The sequence below is a fragment of the Corvus hawaiiensis genome, chromosome Z (genome assembly GCF_020740725.1).
Source record: "Corvus hawaiiensis isolate bCorHaw1 chromosome Z, bCorHaw1.pri.cur, whole genome shotgun sequence".
Taxonomy (NCBI): domain Eukaryota; kingdom Metazoa; phylum Chordata; class Aves; order Passeriformes; family Corvidae; genus Corvus; species Corvus hawaiiensis.
In genome coordinates, this window is record NC_063255.1 from 75,525,025 (window position 1) to 75,541,772 (window position 16,748).

A 16,748-nucleotide genomic window follows, 5' to 3' on the forward strand; every position below is an offset into this window, starting at 1 on the left:
AGCTTCCCGCACACTCGGAGGCAAAACAGATCTCCACATCTACTGATAGAGTGCTGAGCTCTGAAGAGGTTACAAAACGTGGCTTTAGCTTTCCCTTCCCCCTGTTCTACCATACTTGCTTATGAAAACAGTCGTTATCATACATCCTTCCTCTTCCTAGGGCAGAAAACCAAATCAACCAGAAAACACAGCCAGCAAGTTCTTCAGAACTTCAGTGTGTCGCAAAGCCTCGTTCAGGCTGGAGGTTGAACTTTACCTACTACCTCCAAATTCCTCATATTTTTGCCTAAGTGCAAGTATGTGTGTGAGTATTCTGTCTCTGTTATCAGGTAAAAGCTCTAATACCCATTTCTGGCTTCTAGCCAGCATTTAAAAAGGAAAAAAAATTTGCTAATCCAATGGTTGCAATGGAAAAAACACCTACCACAGGGAAAAAATCCTCCTGCCTTTAGCCAAATCTAATCTAATCTTTTCTCACAGCTGTAATATCACTCTGAATGCTTCACTACCTAACTTTAACTTCACATACGGAGCAGGGGGAATTATTGATACAAACCTTTTGTACAAGGCCAGCCTGGGAAAAAAAAAAAAATACATGAGTGGCTGTGTTCAACATTCCTGAGTTTGCCATCAGAATCAATACAGCTCCATGAAGATACTGCCATTTTTAGTAACTATGTCCAAAATGCAACAGCATTATATGATTTCTGTCTCATAGAGGCTTTGACGTTCCATCTATTATCCCAGTCTTGCTTTAGCACATATTTTATATTAGAATGCGTTCCAGGAGGCATATGGCAATAGAACTAGGTCAACCATTAACCAAATAACAGGAAGCTGCTCTGCAGAGCACACCCTTCAAAGCTTGCCTAATGAGCTGGCTCTTCAGAGTGTGTCCTTCAGTAAGGTGGAAGCTAACTGTTCCATGGGATTTTCCTTAAAGACACAAGGTCGCCCAGGGCAGGTGACTTATGGACATGACAGACTCTGAAGAGCCATCCTAGAAGTGTAAAAGCATCTGGGTCAGATTTTGATATGAAGAACAGTCCACGGTCACACCTGGGACATCAAACATCAGGAACCAGCTCCAATGATTTCCTTATCTTATGGAGCAGAGCCCGTTCCATCATTAATCTGCTCCCACAACTTCACAGGGAAAGAGCAGAGCCTCTGTAGAGTTTGTAGGGAAGGATACCATCACTAGATAAAGATTTAGCATCTCTCTGTCCAGATGAGTCAATTCCAAACTCTTGCAAGGTTTGGGAGAAATGAGGGCTGATACTAAGCCTTGCAAGTCAGTCTTTGACTAAATTCTTTGAGAAAGCATGTTTGCTTTCTGATTGATCTCGTTGAGATACATGGATTTAACATCATCTGCCAAAACCAGTAGAAAAAGAAGTCCATCATAATTGCTGATATCTTCATTTGTTCCACCTCAATCTTACCAAGGGCCTCCACTAAATATCACATTCCACACTTTTAAGCAACCGCAGGTGCCCAAGCTTGAAAGACAAGTTTTTAGGACTGAGAAGCACCAGGCACCACAGAGGAGAATCCATGAGTAACATGGAAGTTAGAAAAAGTTCTGACTCATATTATACTGTCAACAAAGCAGTAGAGATGGCCTGATCCAGTTGTTTTTAGACAAATAAAAGGTGAACACTTGCCAGCACCCTCATTGAGAGGAAGTTTGCATACAGCAGCCACTGATACCCATCACATAACTGTTGCAATAACATGGTAACTCAACAGCCACGTAGCACAAAGCACTGTGAACTTTTCAAATTCAAAAAAGACACCATCGAGCTATGTGACTACAGCTAAATCTTCCCACTAAGTATATTGGGATACTAATATTAGTTTTCTACACTCTCATAAAAAATGGATATAGTCTCTTATCTCTTTATCACAGTCTTCCTTCTGGACAGTATCTCTACGAAACAAAACATTCAGAGATCCTGAGGCTGTTATTTAGCCAAACAAAGCAAACAGTAAAAAAAAAAAATCCTCTCTACACCATTACCAGGGATAGGCTTGTATTTCTCCATAATTTAAAATAGGAATGAGTGCTGTAAACATATATATATATATATATATATATATATATATATCTCAAGAGTTTCCCCAGTAATTCACATCTATCCTTGTGACAAAAATAAAAGGCAAAAAGCCCATGTCTAACAGACATTCTTCTACTAGAGCCTCCATAACTGCGAACTTCTCTGCAACCAAATCTTTGTGAGGTGGGAACTCAGGTCCATCTTTCTGGTGGTGGATCCTGCTGGTTTACCAGACAATAATTCCAGTTCCTAATTACAGACACAGGAAATGATAAGGCATCCATGATGACTGAGAAAATAGTCAGTGTGTGTGATCATATGTCCCTGCAGATTGCTTTGTATCTTAAGCGACAGCTCCTTGCTGAAACAGGCTAACTCAGTGGAAGACTGCCAAGCATGCTGTGGTGAGATTATCATCTTAGTAGTTATTTATAATAAACTATCTTCAGCAAGTAGCACCTTTTTCAGTAGGAAAAAGTCAAGGACAATGCATTTTCTTCGCAGTACAGAGATGGTGTATGAGAAAACGTGCAGACAATTATCTGGTGGCATTGTTCATTTGCATATGAAGAAGAACCTCTGATGAACATTCCTCCAGCATGTTCTGAAAACTGTTCCAACGCCACTAGAAAAGGCACAAAACAACCAGCCACTACAAAATACAACCTGCAATGGAAATTATGTGGATAGACAGAACAGGGTGGCCATACTTTATTTTTAAAAAATCTTTTGATTTGCCTGCATCCCTAAGACTTGTGATGATGAAACAGCCACACCATGGCATATCTATGGAACCAAGAGAGAGTTCTGCCCTGAGAGATGGTGTTCAAGTCTCAGATAACTCCTCAGTGCCACTTCTTTGCAAGAGCCCTATGCAGAAGTGCCAGAGTCCCATAGCTCCAACCAAAAAATCTGAATGGGGCCAGTGGGGCAGTTTTAAGGATGGAGTTACTGCAGAACAGAACAAACAGTCTTCACACACAAGCCATGTTTTATGTGCATTCCCTCCTCCCATCACCAAGTTGCAACTGGGAAAACATACCTGTGGGCTGACTACTCCCACACTCCCACTCCAGTTCTTAGGAACACATGAAGGAAGTCATGCTTCTGCAGGGCTGCCACGGAACGGTGTCTAAGACAAGGATTCATTCAAGGGGATCTGTAATATATTCTCTGAAGATCCTGCTGAACAGGCAATGGAAACCATGAGAGCTCTGATTATGAAGTTCAGCTCTGCTGTGTCCATCAAGAAGCAAGCTCTGGTATTCTGGAGTTTCCCAAGCTGCAGCTACAGGAAGGTATCTCCAAATGGTATGGGTGGAAAAAAACCCTAGACCAGTTGACCAGTGTGTGGCTGAGCTGACAGAAGACATACCACCAGATTTTTTAAGTCCATTGAATGCTTAGCAAGCTTATTTAGAAATCTTCTTTCTGCAGACTTAGATAGACATGTAACAAGATTTGGCTCTTTAAAAAAAAAAAAAAAAAAAAAAAAAAGGTGTCATGGCTTTAGCCAAATAGGACAAAGGCATTCTAAAAGTGCATTTCTGCTAAAAAGAAAGCAGGAACAGTTACAGTAGCTTCCTAGAGTTTCTGAGTAATTACAGCGTTTCAAGGTCTACACAGTATCACAGCATTCCATACCTTCTGCATTTCGCAGCTGCAGTTCAACGCTCCCAAATGGTTACAGCTTTTGAACAAACTGTGTCTGCACTAAAGCCAAAAGGATCTACAGTGGAGCTTCATCGGAGGCTCAGGACTTGCACATGACTGAACGCTTCTCTTTCTCCAGCTCTGCTTAGCCCTTCAGCCTCCCCCCAGCCCCTTTTATAATCCATCTGACATGCCTCTGGAGTGCACTTCATTGCTTTGTGTTTGGTTTGTTTTTTTTAAAAAGAAACATACACACAAAAACCCAAAAAAACCCCCCAAAACAAAACCAAGGAAAAAAGCCCCCACAGGTTCAGAAAGAGAGGAAGAAATGGAGCCCTGCTGGGCTGAAGTTTTCAGATGACAAAGCTGAAGGTAGTCGTTTAATACCAACTATGAAAGCAGCACAAAAGGACAAGATGCAGAGGGGGGAAAAAAATCTATTTGGGCTTCCTGCACTGGCATGAAATGGCTGCTTTCCTTCTTACTGCCAGCTCCCATGCTTCATGTTGACATTACACATCCTGTGCTGTAGATCCACCCCCATGCTGATGCTTGCCCAACAGAATTATCTCCTGCGTCACAGCAGTGGTAACAGAACTGCTGGCTCTGCAGATCCCAGAGCACCATTTCAACACTTAATACATGCAGCAACTGGACACACCACCAGATATTCCGGGCTGGTTTATGGCACTCTCAGCACTGTACTGCTTTGCCTAACCTTCTGTTAACCAGATGGTCTGCTCTCCCCTTGGGACCAAACCATTAAACTTTATTTTATTAATTTCTACCAAAACGCAGGGATGGTTTGGAGCACTTGTATCTGGTTTATCTCCAACAGGGTTGCTAAGATGGAAATGGCCTAAAAATAACTGGAAACGCTGCTTCACACCAACAGAGAACAAGATCTTTTGGAGTAAATATTTAAATGATCTTCCAGATGAGCCACCACAGCAGCATGAACCACATGGATGGGAACTTGCATTATGTACACACACGCAAAGGTACACGCTCCTGTCATTGTGGAAGGACCTAGGTTGCCTTTTTCCTGATCCAAAACACTTTTGTCTTCAACAAGCCATTACCATATTAGTATCTATTCAAGCCAATCCCTTAATTAAGAAGAAAAAAATGAGGCAAAATGAGGGCTTCCAAAACCACCACAGTTAATGATGGGACTCCAGAATGCATGAACATCATCCACAGGAATCACACCAACAGGAATGTTCTCACTAGAACATCTGCAAAGTCACATGAAATCGTACTTGAGGGACATGCCAGCACTAATTGAAGTCAAAGTTGAGTATTTATAACATTCATGCTCCTACTGTCAAAATAGAAAGAGTGAGAATGAAAGAAGGAGCACATGAATGAAAGTGAAAGAATTATCTCATGCATATGCTTCCGCTGAATCTTGCAAATCTGCTACAGCCATGCCCTCACATGCAACCACAAATGAGCATCTCATGTATGTAGGTGGAAGCTGTTGAAAGTTAAGGGCATCCTCAATTCAAGATGTAATTTTCAAACGCCTCCCTGAAAGCTCCACAAGAATTACTCCACGCAGCGAAGGATCTGATCTTCAAATGTTTACTCACACAAGTAGCTGCAGTGAAAACTCAGAATCAGAGCACAGCGACTATTCACATGAATGAGCTCTTAGAGCACAAGGGCTTTAGCTCCCATCATCTATTATCTACCAAATGCAATACGGTAACATGAAAATGCAGCAGTGGTGAGGCCTGACCTCTTAAAAAGCCTTTGTTAACATTCCTAAAAGTGGCAGTGAGCAGTTATGAAATAAATAAATAAAGCGCACATGCCTGCACACTCAACAAAATCCCAGGAATGTAAGAAGAATCCTGTAAAAGTTGCAGTTTTGCTGTCTTCCAAAGGAAATAGGAAGCAAATCCACATAAAATCTAACTATAACAAATCATTAAAATCTGTTCTTCATGGCTACCACCACAGTGCAGTGCTTCGAGAGCACGACTGGATTCACTGCTCAGATTGCTGCTCGCATAAATTTGTCTGAGACTGGAAATCATCAACCTAAAGCTCCAAATCTCTGCAGGCTGGGGTGTCAAACACTCAAAGAGGACGGCACTGCCAATATCCAACTTCCTACATGTGACTAACTTCTTCACACCACCTGGGCAGCTAAAATGTTCTTGTGGTCATCCATTACTAAAAGTCTTACTGAGACATGAATAACCCTCCAATCTGGATGTCAACAGATCAGCAGGTATTGCCTTCAGCTCATAAGCAGACTGCTTAATTCACCTGTAAAGAGGATTAGATGTCTTCAGCATATCAAGGAAACAAGCATGAGAACAGGCTGTGTGACATTTTAGCTCCATCTATCTTTAAAATTTCCCCAAAGAGCAAGATTTTTTTTTTTTAATGTCCCATTTAAGTTACTAACTCATCATCACATGACTGGCCTCCACTGCTATGACATACAAAACTTCAGTATATGGTGACAGGCCCCCTAGAAAGTCATTCCACAACCTGAAACATCATCTACCCTTCAAACACACTAAAAATAGATTCCTCACCCCCTTGAGGTCTCAGCAGCCCATCTGATATTACAGTACAGTATTAACAAACCTATGTAGACACGAATTCTTAAAATAAATATCTTCAGAGATAAGACCAGAATACCAGCAAGCAAACTATATTCCTGTGCACCACTGGTGAACCTGTGGAAGCACTGAAGAACCATGGAGGGCAATGACCATTCCATGTTCATTTTGCAGGAGCACAACTCGTGCAACCTTTGGTCAACCTGCCTGACACCTTGCCAAGCAGCTTCTGACTGTCTGAAAGACATTTTCTGAGTACAGCCTCAGCAGTTTTTTTATGTGGTTGCTTGGGAGAACAACACACTGAAAATCTTGTCTCCCCCCCAGTCCCTGCCCCATGGTGGGAGGAGAGCAGCACATTTGTAGAGGGTGTGGAATGGAAAATTCATAGTAGTACTTTATCACCTCTGCAATCTGATCCTTTTAGAATAATTCAGGTTTACTCATTTATTCATGCAAAGACCCAAACACACTGACTCACTCTCTCAGCGGTCCCAGTGAGTAATAGTTATGTCCTTGGAGCCAGAGATTTCAGGTCTCACACATGCACGGGGTGTTCTGGCAGGAGAAACCCGCATGCTCTTGAGCAACAACAGCTTCTTCTCAAACCTACCAGGATGGGAACACACCAGGAGCCAGGGCCACTGAAGGGTTAAACACACCCATCCTGCAAGCCCCGAGGTGCCATTCACCATCTATGCTGAGAAGAATGTGGCCTTGGGTCACATTTACCTACAGAAGGGCTGCTGGAGTGCTCCTCTGCCCAGGCCCTGGTGCTGTTGCACACTGGGCTGTTTCACACCATCTGCTTGATCACAGACAAGAGAACTTGGCCTCTAGGTGACCTGACAGAGCTGAAAGCTGATACGCTTTCTCCCCACTGCCCTCCCCCAGCAAAGATAAAAGGTCATTTAGACCAAAAGAAACCTGTCCACACTGACTTGAAATTACATTAATTCAACTTTTGGGATGCACTCCTGGCCGGGAACCCAAACTCTTTCTCGCAGGGCTGCAAGCCACAGCCATATGACGGGGCAGGAACAATTCAGCAGTCAAGGAGCTAATTAACTAGGCTGAGAGCTGTCTGGCTGCTCTCAATTTTCCATCAGCCATTTGTTACATTTTTTTATACTTGTCAAGCTATTTAGAAGCTGAGCAGGATAGAAGCAAGGCTTCAGAGCCCGCCAGTCCTGGGGGTCCCACATCCAGGAGCCAGAGCCACCCAGCTGTAGACAGAAGGGAGGGGAAAAACTGAAATGCAAAATCAGAGCTCCCAATCAAATACTGAGAGAAATAATTCCAAATTTCTTCACACTGAAGTTTTATTTATTTATTTGTTTTCACAGCGCCACTTGTCTCACAACACAGAAGAAAACAAGAAGATGACTCCGTTGGCCACCGTGCCTTCCAAACTTTGCTGCATCACCAACTAAGCAGGTACTGTGAATATATATATTTGTCCATACTCACCGCAAGCAACAACACACTTGAGAAGACAGGATCAGTCAGAATTACAGCAGTGACACAGAAACAAGGTGGCAGGTAACCACATCTCATCTCTCAAGCGCCTGCCAAGAGCAGAGCAGGTTTGCTCCAGTCTCACACACCAGAACCACTCATGAAAGGAGGCTTTTCTTTTCTTATCTTGGTTTGTTTTAACACACACAGCAACAGAATCCAGCACCAGGGTCTTAATTTCCAATATGGCTGTTAAATCCTAATTATGCCTATTTTACTGGGTAGGGGGATAGATGGTTGAAGGAACAAAAAAAATTAAGAGCAAGATTTCAAGGGCTAGACAGCAAATCTTTGGTCTCCTTACAAAGAGCCTCATGTCCACAAATCTAGCTGAGTCTGACTAGAACTGAAGAATCCAAGTCTGAGTTAAAATAAATAAACATCCATGGGCCTCTTAAGTTCTCTCCAGAAGCAGTTTGCTCAACTAGAGATGAGTACTCATCCTTGACTCACTGCAGCCCCCTCAAGACCAGCACTCCTCAGGCTGTTCCAAGTTTATCCCAGACTGCAGTTATCAGTTTGTTTAACAAAAACATGAAAACTAAAAATTAAAAAAAAAAAAAAAAGGAAATGACAAAAAAGTTATTAAACAATCACCACTGACATAAACCACTTTCACCAATCCTTCTGGAATTTCTGACCTAGGATCTATTTCAGCTGCCCTAATATCAACAAGAGGGAGGCAGAAAGGAAAAAAACAAACCCTTTTCAGCATCATCAGCCAGCTGAATTCTGACTTTTGGGCCACAGCAAGGCCTTTATTAATGATCCCTTTCCCAGCTGCACACTCAGTTGAATTCTCCAGCATGTCAGTCATTAGAAGGTAAATGGACCACCCTCCACATCACCATCATGCTGGACCAGAATCTTCCAGCACAAGTAGTCTCCCCTTAGCTTTGCTGTTTATTTGACAAATACAGAGAAAATTAAAAAAAAGTGTGCCTGCTGGAGCACAGGTTCCAAGCGTCACATGCCCCCATCCTGCTCTTTTCTTTGAGAGGTCTGGGGACAGTGTGTGGGAGGAATGTGTTTGCCTGGCTCCTGTGATAAGTGGCCATTGTGCTTTGAAGCATTTGCATGACAACAGTCCAACCCAGGATGACCCATCTTCTTCCCAAAAGGAATATCCTGTGATGCCTTCTTTCCGCAGCAGCCACCGATACCACCCCAAGCCACTGTTTGAACCTAAGAGCTGCAGGCGGAAAGGAAGGGTTTGCTCATCCGAGCAATGCAAAAGAAGCCCCCATTGTCCTACCAGGCCACGGAAACACTGACCACATGTGCATCAGAAGATTCCATTTTTAGCATCTTTCAAAACAAAGTCTTCTCTTTCACATTATCACGAGCACACTGAATCCTCAGTCTTCCTATATCATTCTCTGCAATGTCTGCTTTGTTTTGTCTTGAAAAATCGTTCTCTCCTGCCTCTCTACCCCATGCCATTGCTCTGTTAGCAGCAAGTTTCCACTGCACATAATTACGGCATGCTTTAGCCTACTTTTTTTCTGTTTGCTGAATAGCTCTGCCTATTTTCTACTTGTGCTGATGCTACCATTTACTTTTCCTGACGCTCTAATCCTTGTATCCTTTGAAGGCCTGACTTCCTCCACACCATGACAGCAGCTGGGGTTCTCAGGCCCCTTTCCAGACCTTTTTAATAGCAACAGTAATGCCACTGATGAACATCCTACTTCCTAATCTTCAGGTCAGCATAGAGCCTGCATCTGTAACAAGTGCTGCAAATACACCATCCAGGGCTGCTGAGCACCCATTATCTAAATGACTATCAAGTTATTAATTGCATATTCCTGGAACTGGAAGGAGAAGGAAAAACACAGCCACATAATGCAAGCACTTAGCTTCTTCACACATAATCCCAATTAGAAGGTCTTATTTTCCACTAGGAAGTAACAAGTGACACACTTCAGGAACTGAATACTTAATATAACTGGTTCAAAACTAATAGAAGTAGCCCAGTGAATCAAGTGCTTTCTCAGAATTATTCGTCCTAAACACACACTGGTCTTGCAATGATTTCTACCCTAATAAGCTCTAAATAAATCCTTCCTAACCACTCAGTACATTGATGCTGTGCCTACAGCTCTTTATGCTGACATTATTAAACAAGTATTCTTAAAGAAATTGCGTTTGACTCCACTCAAGAACAATTCCTGAACATCCTGAGATCTCCTGTTTCCATCTTCCTTCAATTGCCAGCTAAACTAAACTAAATTAATTGCTTCTCTTGATGGATCTTACCATCTTCTACCTAAGAAGCTGTTTTTAGCCCAAGCCAAAACCCCACTGTACTTCCCCTAGACAGCAGCTGTGGAGGTCCATTATTATACCACCAAAAAATCCAGCCAAAAGCGATGAGACTTTTGATCAAGGTAAAATATAATATACAGCACTGCTGCTAGGTCTGGAACAGATGTCCTGAAAACCAACGGATCTCCAGAAATGACTGCTACAGAGCAGTCAAAACCAATAAGGGAAAGCTCTTTCCCAAACATTGCTCAAAGAATAGTTCCTTCAAGTATTGATTAGGCCAGGATATTTTGAGTTACTGCAGTAACATATGTTGCCTCAAGCTGACCAAAGCAACTGTACCAAGATCTTCAACTCCCAGAGAGCTGAAAAGAGCACAGGAAAAAAAAAAAAAATTACATTGTACTTAAAATTGTATTCAACTATAAGGCACTAGACACAAAGATTCCCCTTTCGTCATCTCAGACTCTCTCCTCTCCTTCAAATCCCTTTAGAGATGTATTTGTGCTGCAACTCCTGGCATGGCTCAATAAAGCTCAAGAGATGAGGGGCAGACTTTTTAGTTCTTTGGCATTGTTTTTAAAGTTAAAAGAACAAAACGGAATAGAACCCAAAAACAGTCTCAGTGCTTTTGTATTTACCTATGTGCTGAACTTCCCAAGCACAACCTGAGAGCAGAAGAGTACTTCCAAAACTCAGAACAAAAATGAAGAGCACATTCTATTAAACCTGGTCCTCTTAGTTTGGAAACTTCTACTGATGCCCTTTTTTTTTGCTACAACCAACAAGATAATTATCATAAGTTGATCTATCTCCCTTCCTCCCCCCTTTTCTTCTTTCAGCACTGGCATACAAACCATGCTATTTTAACTTCTTTCCTGTTCTCCCAGTTCTTCTGGAACATTTTATTTTCAACAGTCAACTCATTTGGAGAAGTGCCATGCTGAAGTTCAACCGTTTACAATGTTAACTGTGTCTCTGCCAGCAGCTGAGGACTTGCATCACACTACCTTCTCCAGCACCTCTTGATTAAACAATTAAGAGTTCCTCTCTCTGAGAAGTCAGATGTTTAAGCAACCTTCACTCTCATCACAGTCCTATTTTTTTTTCCCCCCCTCAAAAATTATTCTCACTCTCTGAAGAGTAAGATGGCATTTCTCATTCTCTCCTCAACTAACTCTTAGCAGACCTCCTGCTCACCTCCTATGGGCCCACAGATTTCTTGGTTATTTAGTGTTCTAGAGTGAAGCAACTGTTTGACAAGCAAGCAAGCATTTGAACTGATGAAGTTCAACATCTCTGCTGAAGCCAGCAATTAGAAGTTCATACTTGAACACATCTTGGATCAAGAATGCACCTTAAGCAAATCATACAGTTCTGGCACAGGTAGCAGACCATATTCATCCAGAACAAGTTCACAAAAATATATAATCTTTAAAGTAGAGAAATATCTGTTAAGAGTCAAAATAGAGAAACATATGATGTTAAAGGAGAATTTCCATTATTTTTCTCCTACAATGGATTGGAACTGTAACAAAATATAAGGAAAAAAAAGACACATGAAAGGACACAGACATCTTGGCCTTCGTAGACCTTTCCTGATCTGTGAGAAACAGGACCTCCTTCCTCTATTAGCAGCTTCTTCAGATCACTATTTCACTGGGGACTTTTGCATTTGTCCCTAAGTTTGCCTGGTGAAGCTTCAACATGGGACAATATTAGTTAATAAACAGTACACAACTATTCACCAATTTCACACTTTTAAGTCCTTTTTATGCGGTTTCTTACTTCAAAGCAGTGTTGTTCTGCCCAATTAAGGAAATTATCCACAACACCACACAGAGAAAGTGTTACAGTAAACTGAGGTAATCTCAATTTATGTTGTAACTCCACACATGTTGCTTGGAATAACGGGAAAACCCAATAAGAAAAGATGATTTACACTGGGTTTCTGCGAGTTCCAGATTTCAAGAGACATCTTTTGAGCTCTTCTGAAGTAACCTCCCTCAAACTGTAAGTTGTACTATTATAAGACTTAAGTTCTTCCCATTTCCTTTTTAAGGCTAAAATTAAACTTGCCCATTCCTTGGGGCCCAGAGGAACATCTGCCAGATGTCCAGACATCTATGTTGAACAATAGTCATCTACTTGTCAACTCTCTTTTTAATCATCCTTTTATCGGTCTTCATAAAAGTCAGTCCTCTTTTAAGTCAAAGTTCACAACACTAACAAATTTGTTATAAAGGTTACTGGATTGGAATAATCATATTTTTATCCGTTTCCACTTGCAGTTGCCCTGCTTTCCCTTTCCAGCACCCCATTATGTCCTCATATTCTTCACAATCTTAAGCACACACAATTGTATTTTTAGTTTTCCTCTTGCAACAAAATAGTATTTTTAATTACAGAAGGAAATTGTAAACATGACATCTTAAGTTTCTCATCAACATAACCTGGTATGAAGCTAGTGAAAATATGAAAGGAAATCAAGTAATTGTTTACATATTTTTAAAGTAGTGGTTCATAGGCTATGTCTAATAGGTGTGAGAAAAGTGATTAAGAAAAGCGTATTTAAATACTGGAGAACAAGGTATCAGTGCTTATTCTTTCTGTTAGAGCTTGCACCAAGAAAAGGTTCTGTGTGCTCCAAACCAAAACCAATTGAAAGCCATTGTCTGAATGAAGAAATTTATGCCTAATTAGGAGAAACATCCATGTCATCACCATGGCATGAATTAAGATCTTCTCTCTGGAGCTTCTTTAAAAACCAATGGGTTTTCGGGTTTTTCTTATTTGTTTCTTTGTTTGTTTGGGATTTTTTTGGGGAGTAGAATTGTCTTGCGTTGTTTTGGCTGGTTTTTAGGTTTTTTTTAAATAAAAGTTCTTCAGCTAGTATTGTAATAGCAAGGTGAACTTCAGTCTGTGTGGGCAGAACTACAGCAAAAAACACCATTAACAAGAATATAATTCTCTGAAGAGGTTTCAGTCTCATAGGGAGGAAACCCAGGAAAAAAAAAAACTACAAAAAAACCCCAAACAAATAAACAAACCATTAAAACACCACCATTCTCACTCCAGCTCGAACTACTGCAATGTTGTTTGGTTTTCTAGGGTGTAAGAGGCCCTCCCATAAAGGTCCTGATCTTAAATCTCAGCGTTGTTCTTGGATTGCACATGCCACGTTCAAGGGCAGTGTGTCTGCAGGGCACACCGTAGTGCCAGCACTGGGCTGACCTCCCCAGAAGTAAGAGGAGAGATTCACAGCTCTCTGTCAGAGAGCCACAAGCACTCTGCATACAGTCCATATAGGGGATGGATATTTGGGATCTGACCCAAATAACCAAAGGTCAGTGGGCAAATTTTCAATTTTTCTTCAATGGCTGATTTAGACCTGTGCAGAGACTGAAAAATGCATCAAAGAATATCACCTCAGGGGGGAAAAAAGGAAAACCAAAACACCACAACAACAGCAGAAACAAACAAACAAAACCCCAAAACCAAAAGCAGTTAACCTTTCTATTTGTCAAAATGTAAGATTAAACATACCTGAATGGTATGTTCCATGGCCCTCTTCTGAAAGATGGAGACAACCAGAGTATTTTAGTAATTTGGGTGACGCATCAGCAACCAGAACTTAAGAAATGCACAGTTGATAAAGCAATATCCTTGCACAGCATATTAGATTACACATTAAAACATTTCTTCCACAGCAAAAATAAAACAAGGGCATTGATTTTAACGTTTAAGCCGGATCTCAAGTTCATCACCCATCACTGCAATCCTCAAATCTTTCTGGTTTTTTGCACATCTGGGATCGTGTTCTGATTCACATTCACTGGTCCCCATCCTGCCACTTAACAGCTTTCCATATTTGTTCTTAAATCCCTCAGAGTAACCAATGTAGGGACATTACTCACACCTTCCCATGGAGCTGTGCCTTCAAACTCAGCAGCACTGCACCCTGGTATCCCCCTCATGCATTTCAGGATGTATTTTGAACTTATTGAGGAGCTGCATCTACTGTGCAGCAGACGTGTATTTTTCAGCGGGTGGGAAAAGATCCGAGGCCTGCTTTGGGTCTACTCAAAATCGCTTCAGATTAAAAGGTGGGTTAAAAACAAAGCACACAAATTCCTGCTCAACTGCTATCTCACTTTAAAGATCTCAGGTTTCCATAATGACATTAAAATCACAGTAAGAATGTTGCTGTAAGTTTCAGGAAAAAAGAATATTTTATGACACCAAAAAGACAGCTGTGAAAACTGTTTTGCTTTTTCCAAGAGAAATTATGTATGTTATGATGCTCTGAGGAACCTACTAAACGCTTGCCAGTATCACTTTAATGCAACCTAGTGAGTGGAGAGAAATATTCCATCTTAATTTAAAACACATCCAAAAGAAGGAATGCTCTTGAAAATGAGATGTTAAAAATCCCAAAAAATTAGGCATCAGCACCTAGGAAAAAAAGAGACATTTCATGATACCCTCTGGAAGAACCTGAGCAGCCTCAAGCTGCAAGCACTTACCTCCAAATGCTTTCAGGAATCTATAAATATATGCTTATATACACTATTTACTTGGCCAACTGATCAACCTCCAAAATCCTGTGGTCTTTAACCAAAGAAAAATATCTAGAAAGGTGACCTCCGCATGAAAGCATCAGAGAAAAAAAGCCTGAGGATGTGTTTCTCTGTGTGAAGGAGAATCTGAGCAATTTCCTCCAATCCTCATTTCCTGATAGCATGAAGACAGCGAGAAGACCCATCACAATGTTGTGCATTGAAAAATCTGAAGGAAACCTTAGGGGAAAAAATCATGATTAAGCCAGCTCCTGCCCAGCAAAGCCTCAAAACATGGAGAGACATCCACAATGTTAGGAGCACTTCCCATCTCAGCTTTGTCTACTCTCTCTCTCCTCCATTTTCTGGTGGAGCTAGAGAACATGACATGGCTTACCTGACTCAGATCACAGCTCTCTGCCAAACTAGTCACTTCCTCTTAGACATGCAAGCAGCTTCATGAGACAAACAGACCCCCACAGACGCGCACACAAAAGCAGGAGCAGAAAGCACTCAAAACTTGAAGGTCTTTCCCCTTCCAAACACCAGAAAAACAAATGAAACTTTTCCCTTTTTCTCCCCCAAAAGAGGGGAGGTGAAGGGAGGGGGAAGAAATCCTATCAGATCACAACTACATGAAGCTCCAGGAGGATCTCTCTGTGTGGAGAATAGAAACCACAATGCTGAGAGGAGCCGGGGGGGACGGGGGGGGAAGGAGAAGGTTACTCCAGAAGACATAAAGAGCCTGTGGACCGTGTGTGTGCATGTGTGCGAGAGCGAGGAGAAGCTTTGTGTTGTGGAGCCTGGACTGGAACCAAAGCAGACAGCTTGCAAATGGAGGACAGGGAGATAAAGAAAGGGAAAGAGGGGGAGAGATAGGGAGAAACCTGCTCCGGGTGGGTTGAGAAAAGGGCAGGGGAGAAAGCGCCTTCTCCCTTGCCTGGTTTAAAGGTAGGGACATCGGGGAACTGAGCAAGTAGAAGTGGGCTCCTTCCCCTTCCTTTCTTCCCTTCTCGCTCTCTTTTCTCTCAAAGGAGAGCACAAGCGTGTGTAATGGCTCCTGCTCTCCAGCTGAACGCTGTCCTCCTCCAAGCCACCTCCTGCGGGCACCACCAGCCCCCCAGCCCCGACGCCGCCGGGGACCCCCGCATCCCAACTCCAGGAGAGCCGCGGTGGAGGCACCACCGCCGGGGTGAGGGACCAGCCTCGCCAGCGGCGAGGAGGGCAGCGAGAGGGGACGAGGAGAAAGAGGAGGAGGGGGAGAGTGCCTGGGAGAGAGAAAGAAAGCAAGAAAGAAAGAAAGAAGGAAAGAGAGCGAGAAAGAAAGAAAGGAAGAAAGAGGTCACCCGATTGCGTGGGTCGTGCCAGCACGGAGCTTTTCTCTCCTCCGTGTGTCTCCCGTCTCTGATCCAAGTCCACACGCACAGCACCATCCAGACCTCGCACACACACACATATCCTCTCAGGCACCCCCCACCCCGAAAGCTCGGCTGGTATCTCACTTATCTCCCCATATTTCCCCCCCACCCCCCCGTAATGCAACAACAAAAAATTAATTAACCGCCTTCCTCCTCCTCCCACCACCACCACCACCACCACCAGCACCTCCTCCTCTTCTCCTCCTCCATGCAAGAGACTTCTCTCTCAAACAAAACACCCCGCTCTCGCTCCCCTCTCTTCTCTTTTTTTTTTCTTCCTTTCTTTCTTCTTCCTTCCTCCGTTGACCGAATGAATGGATTTCAGAGGAAGGTGGTGGAAAGAAAGACAGACATAAAAGACCAAACAAAATAACACACACACAGACACACACAGACACACACACACACACAAACGAGAGATGATCTCTCCAATGCCAAACCAGAGATGGGTTTTAATTGCAAGAACTTACAGGAGCGTCCCGGCACTGCTGCTCTTGCTGCTGCCTCCTCTCCTCTCCTCTTCCTCTCTGCCTAGCTCTTCTTGTTATTGTTGTGGAAGTTGTTTTGTGAGTCTCATGTGCTCCTTGCCAGGTCTCAGCAATGGAGGATCGCCATCTTTCCCTGCTTTTCCCCCCCTCTCTCTCTCTCCCTCTCCCTCTCTCTCTCTCTCCTTCACTGGTTTGCTGCAGC

The 16,748-nt window shown here is 42.6% G+C and overlaps 1 protein-coding gene across 4 annotated transcripts in view; it reads right to left on the reverse strand.

Moving 5' to 3' along the window:
- The window catches only part of ZNF462 (zinc finger protein 462), an 87,673-nt gene extending 71,569 nt beyond the window's left edge, over positions 1–16,104 (reverse strand). For 2 of the 4 annotated variants that reach the window (XM_048290614.1, XM_048290610.1), the window contains exon 1: positions 15,038–16,104. The gene's annotated coding sequence lies outside the window, so the exon portion shown is untranslated. The remainder of the gene's footprint in view (positions 1–15,037) is intronic. The other 2 variants (XM_048290612.1, XM_048290613.1) reach the window with 2 other exon arrangements.
- Between the last annotated feature and the right edge of the window lie 644 nt (positions 16,105–16,748).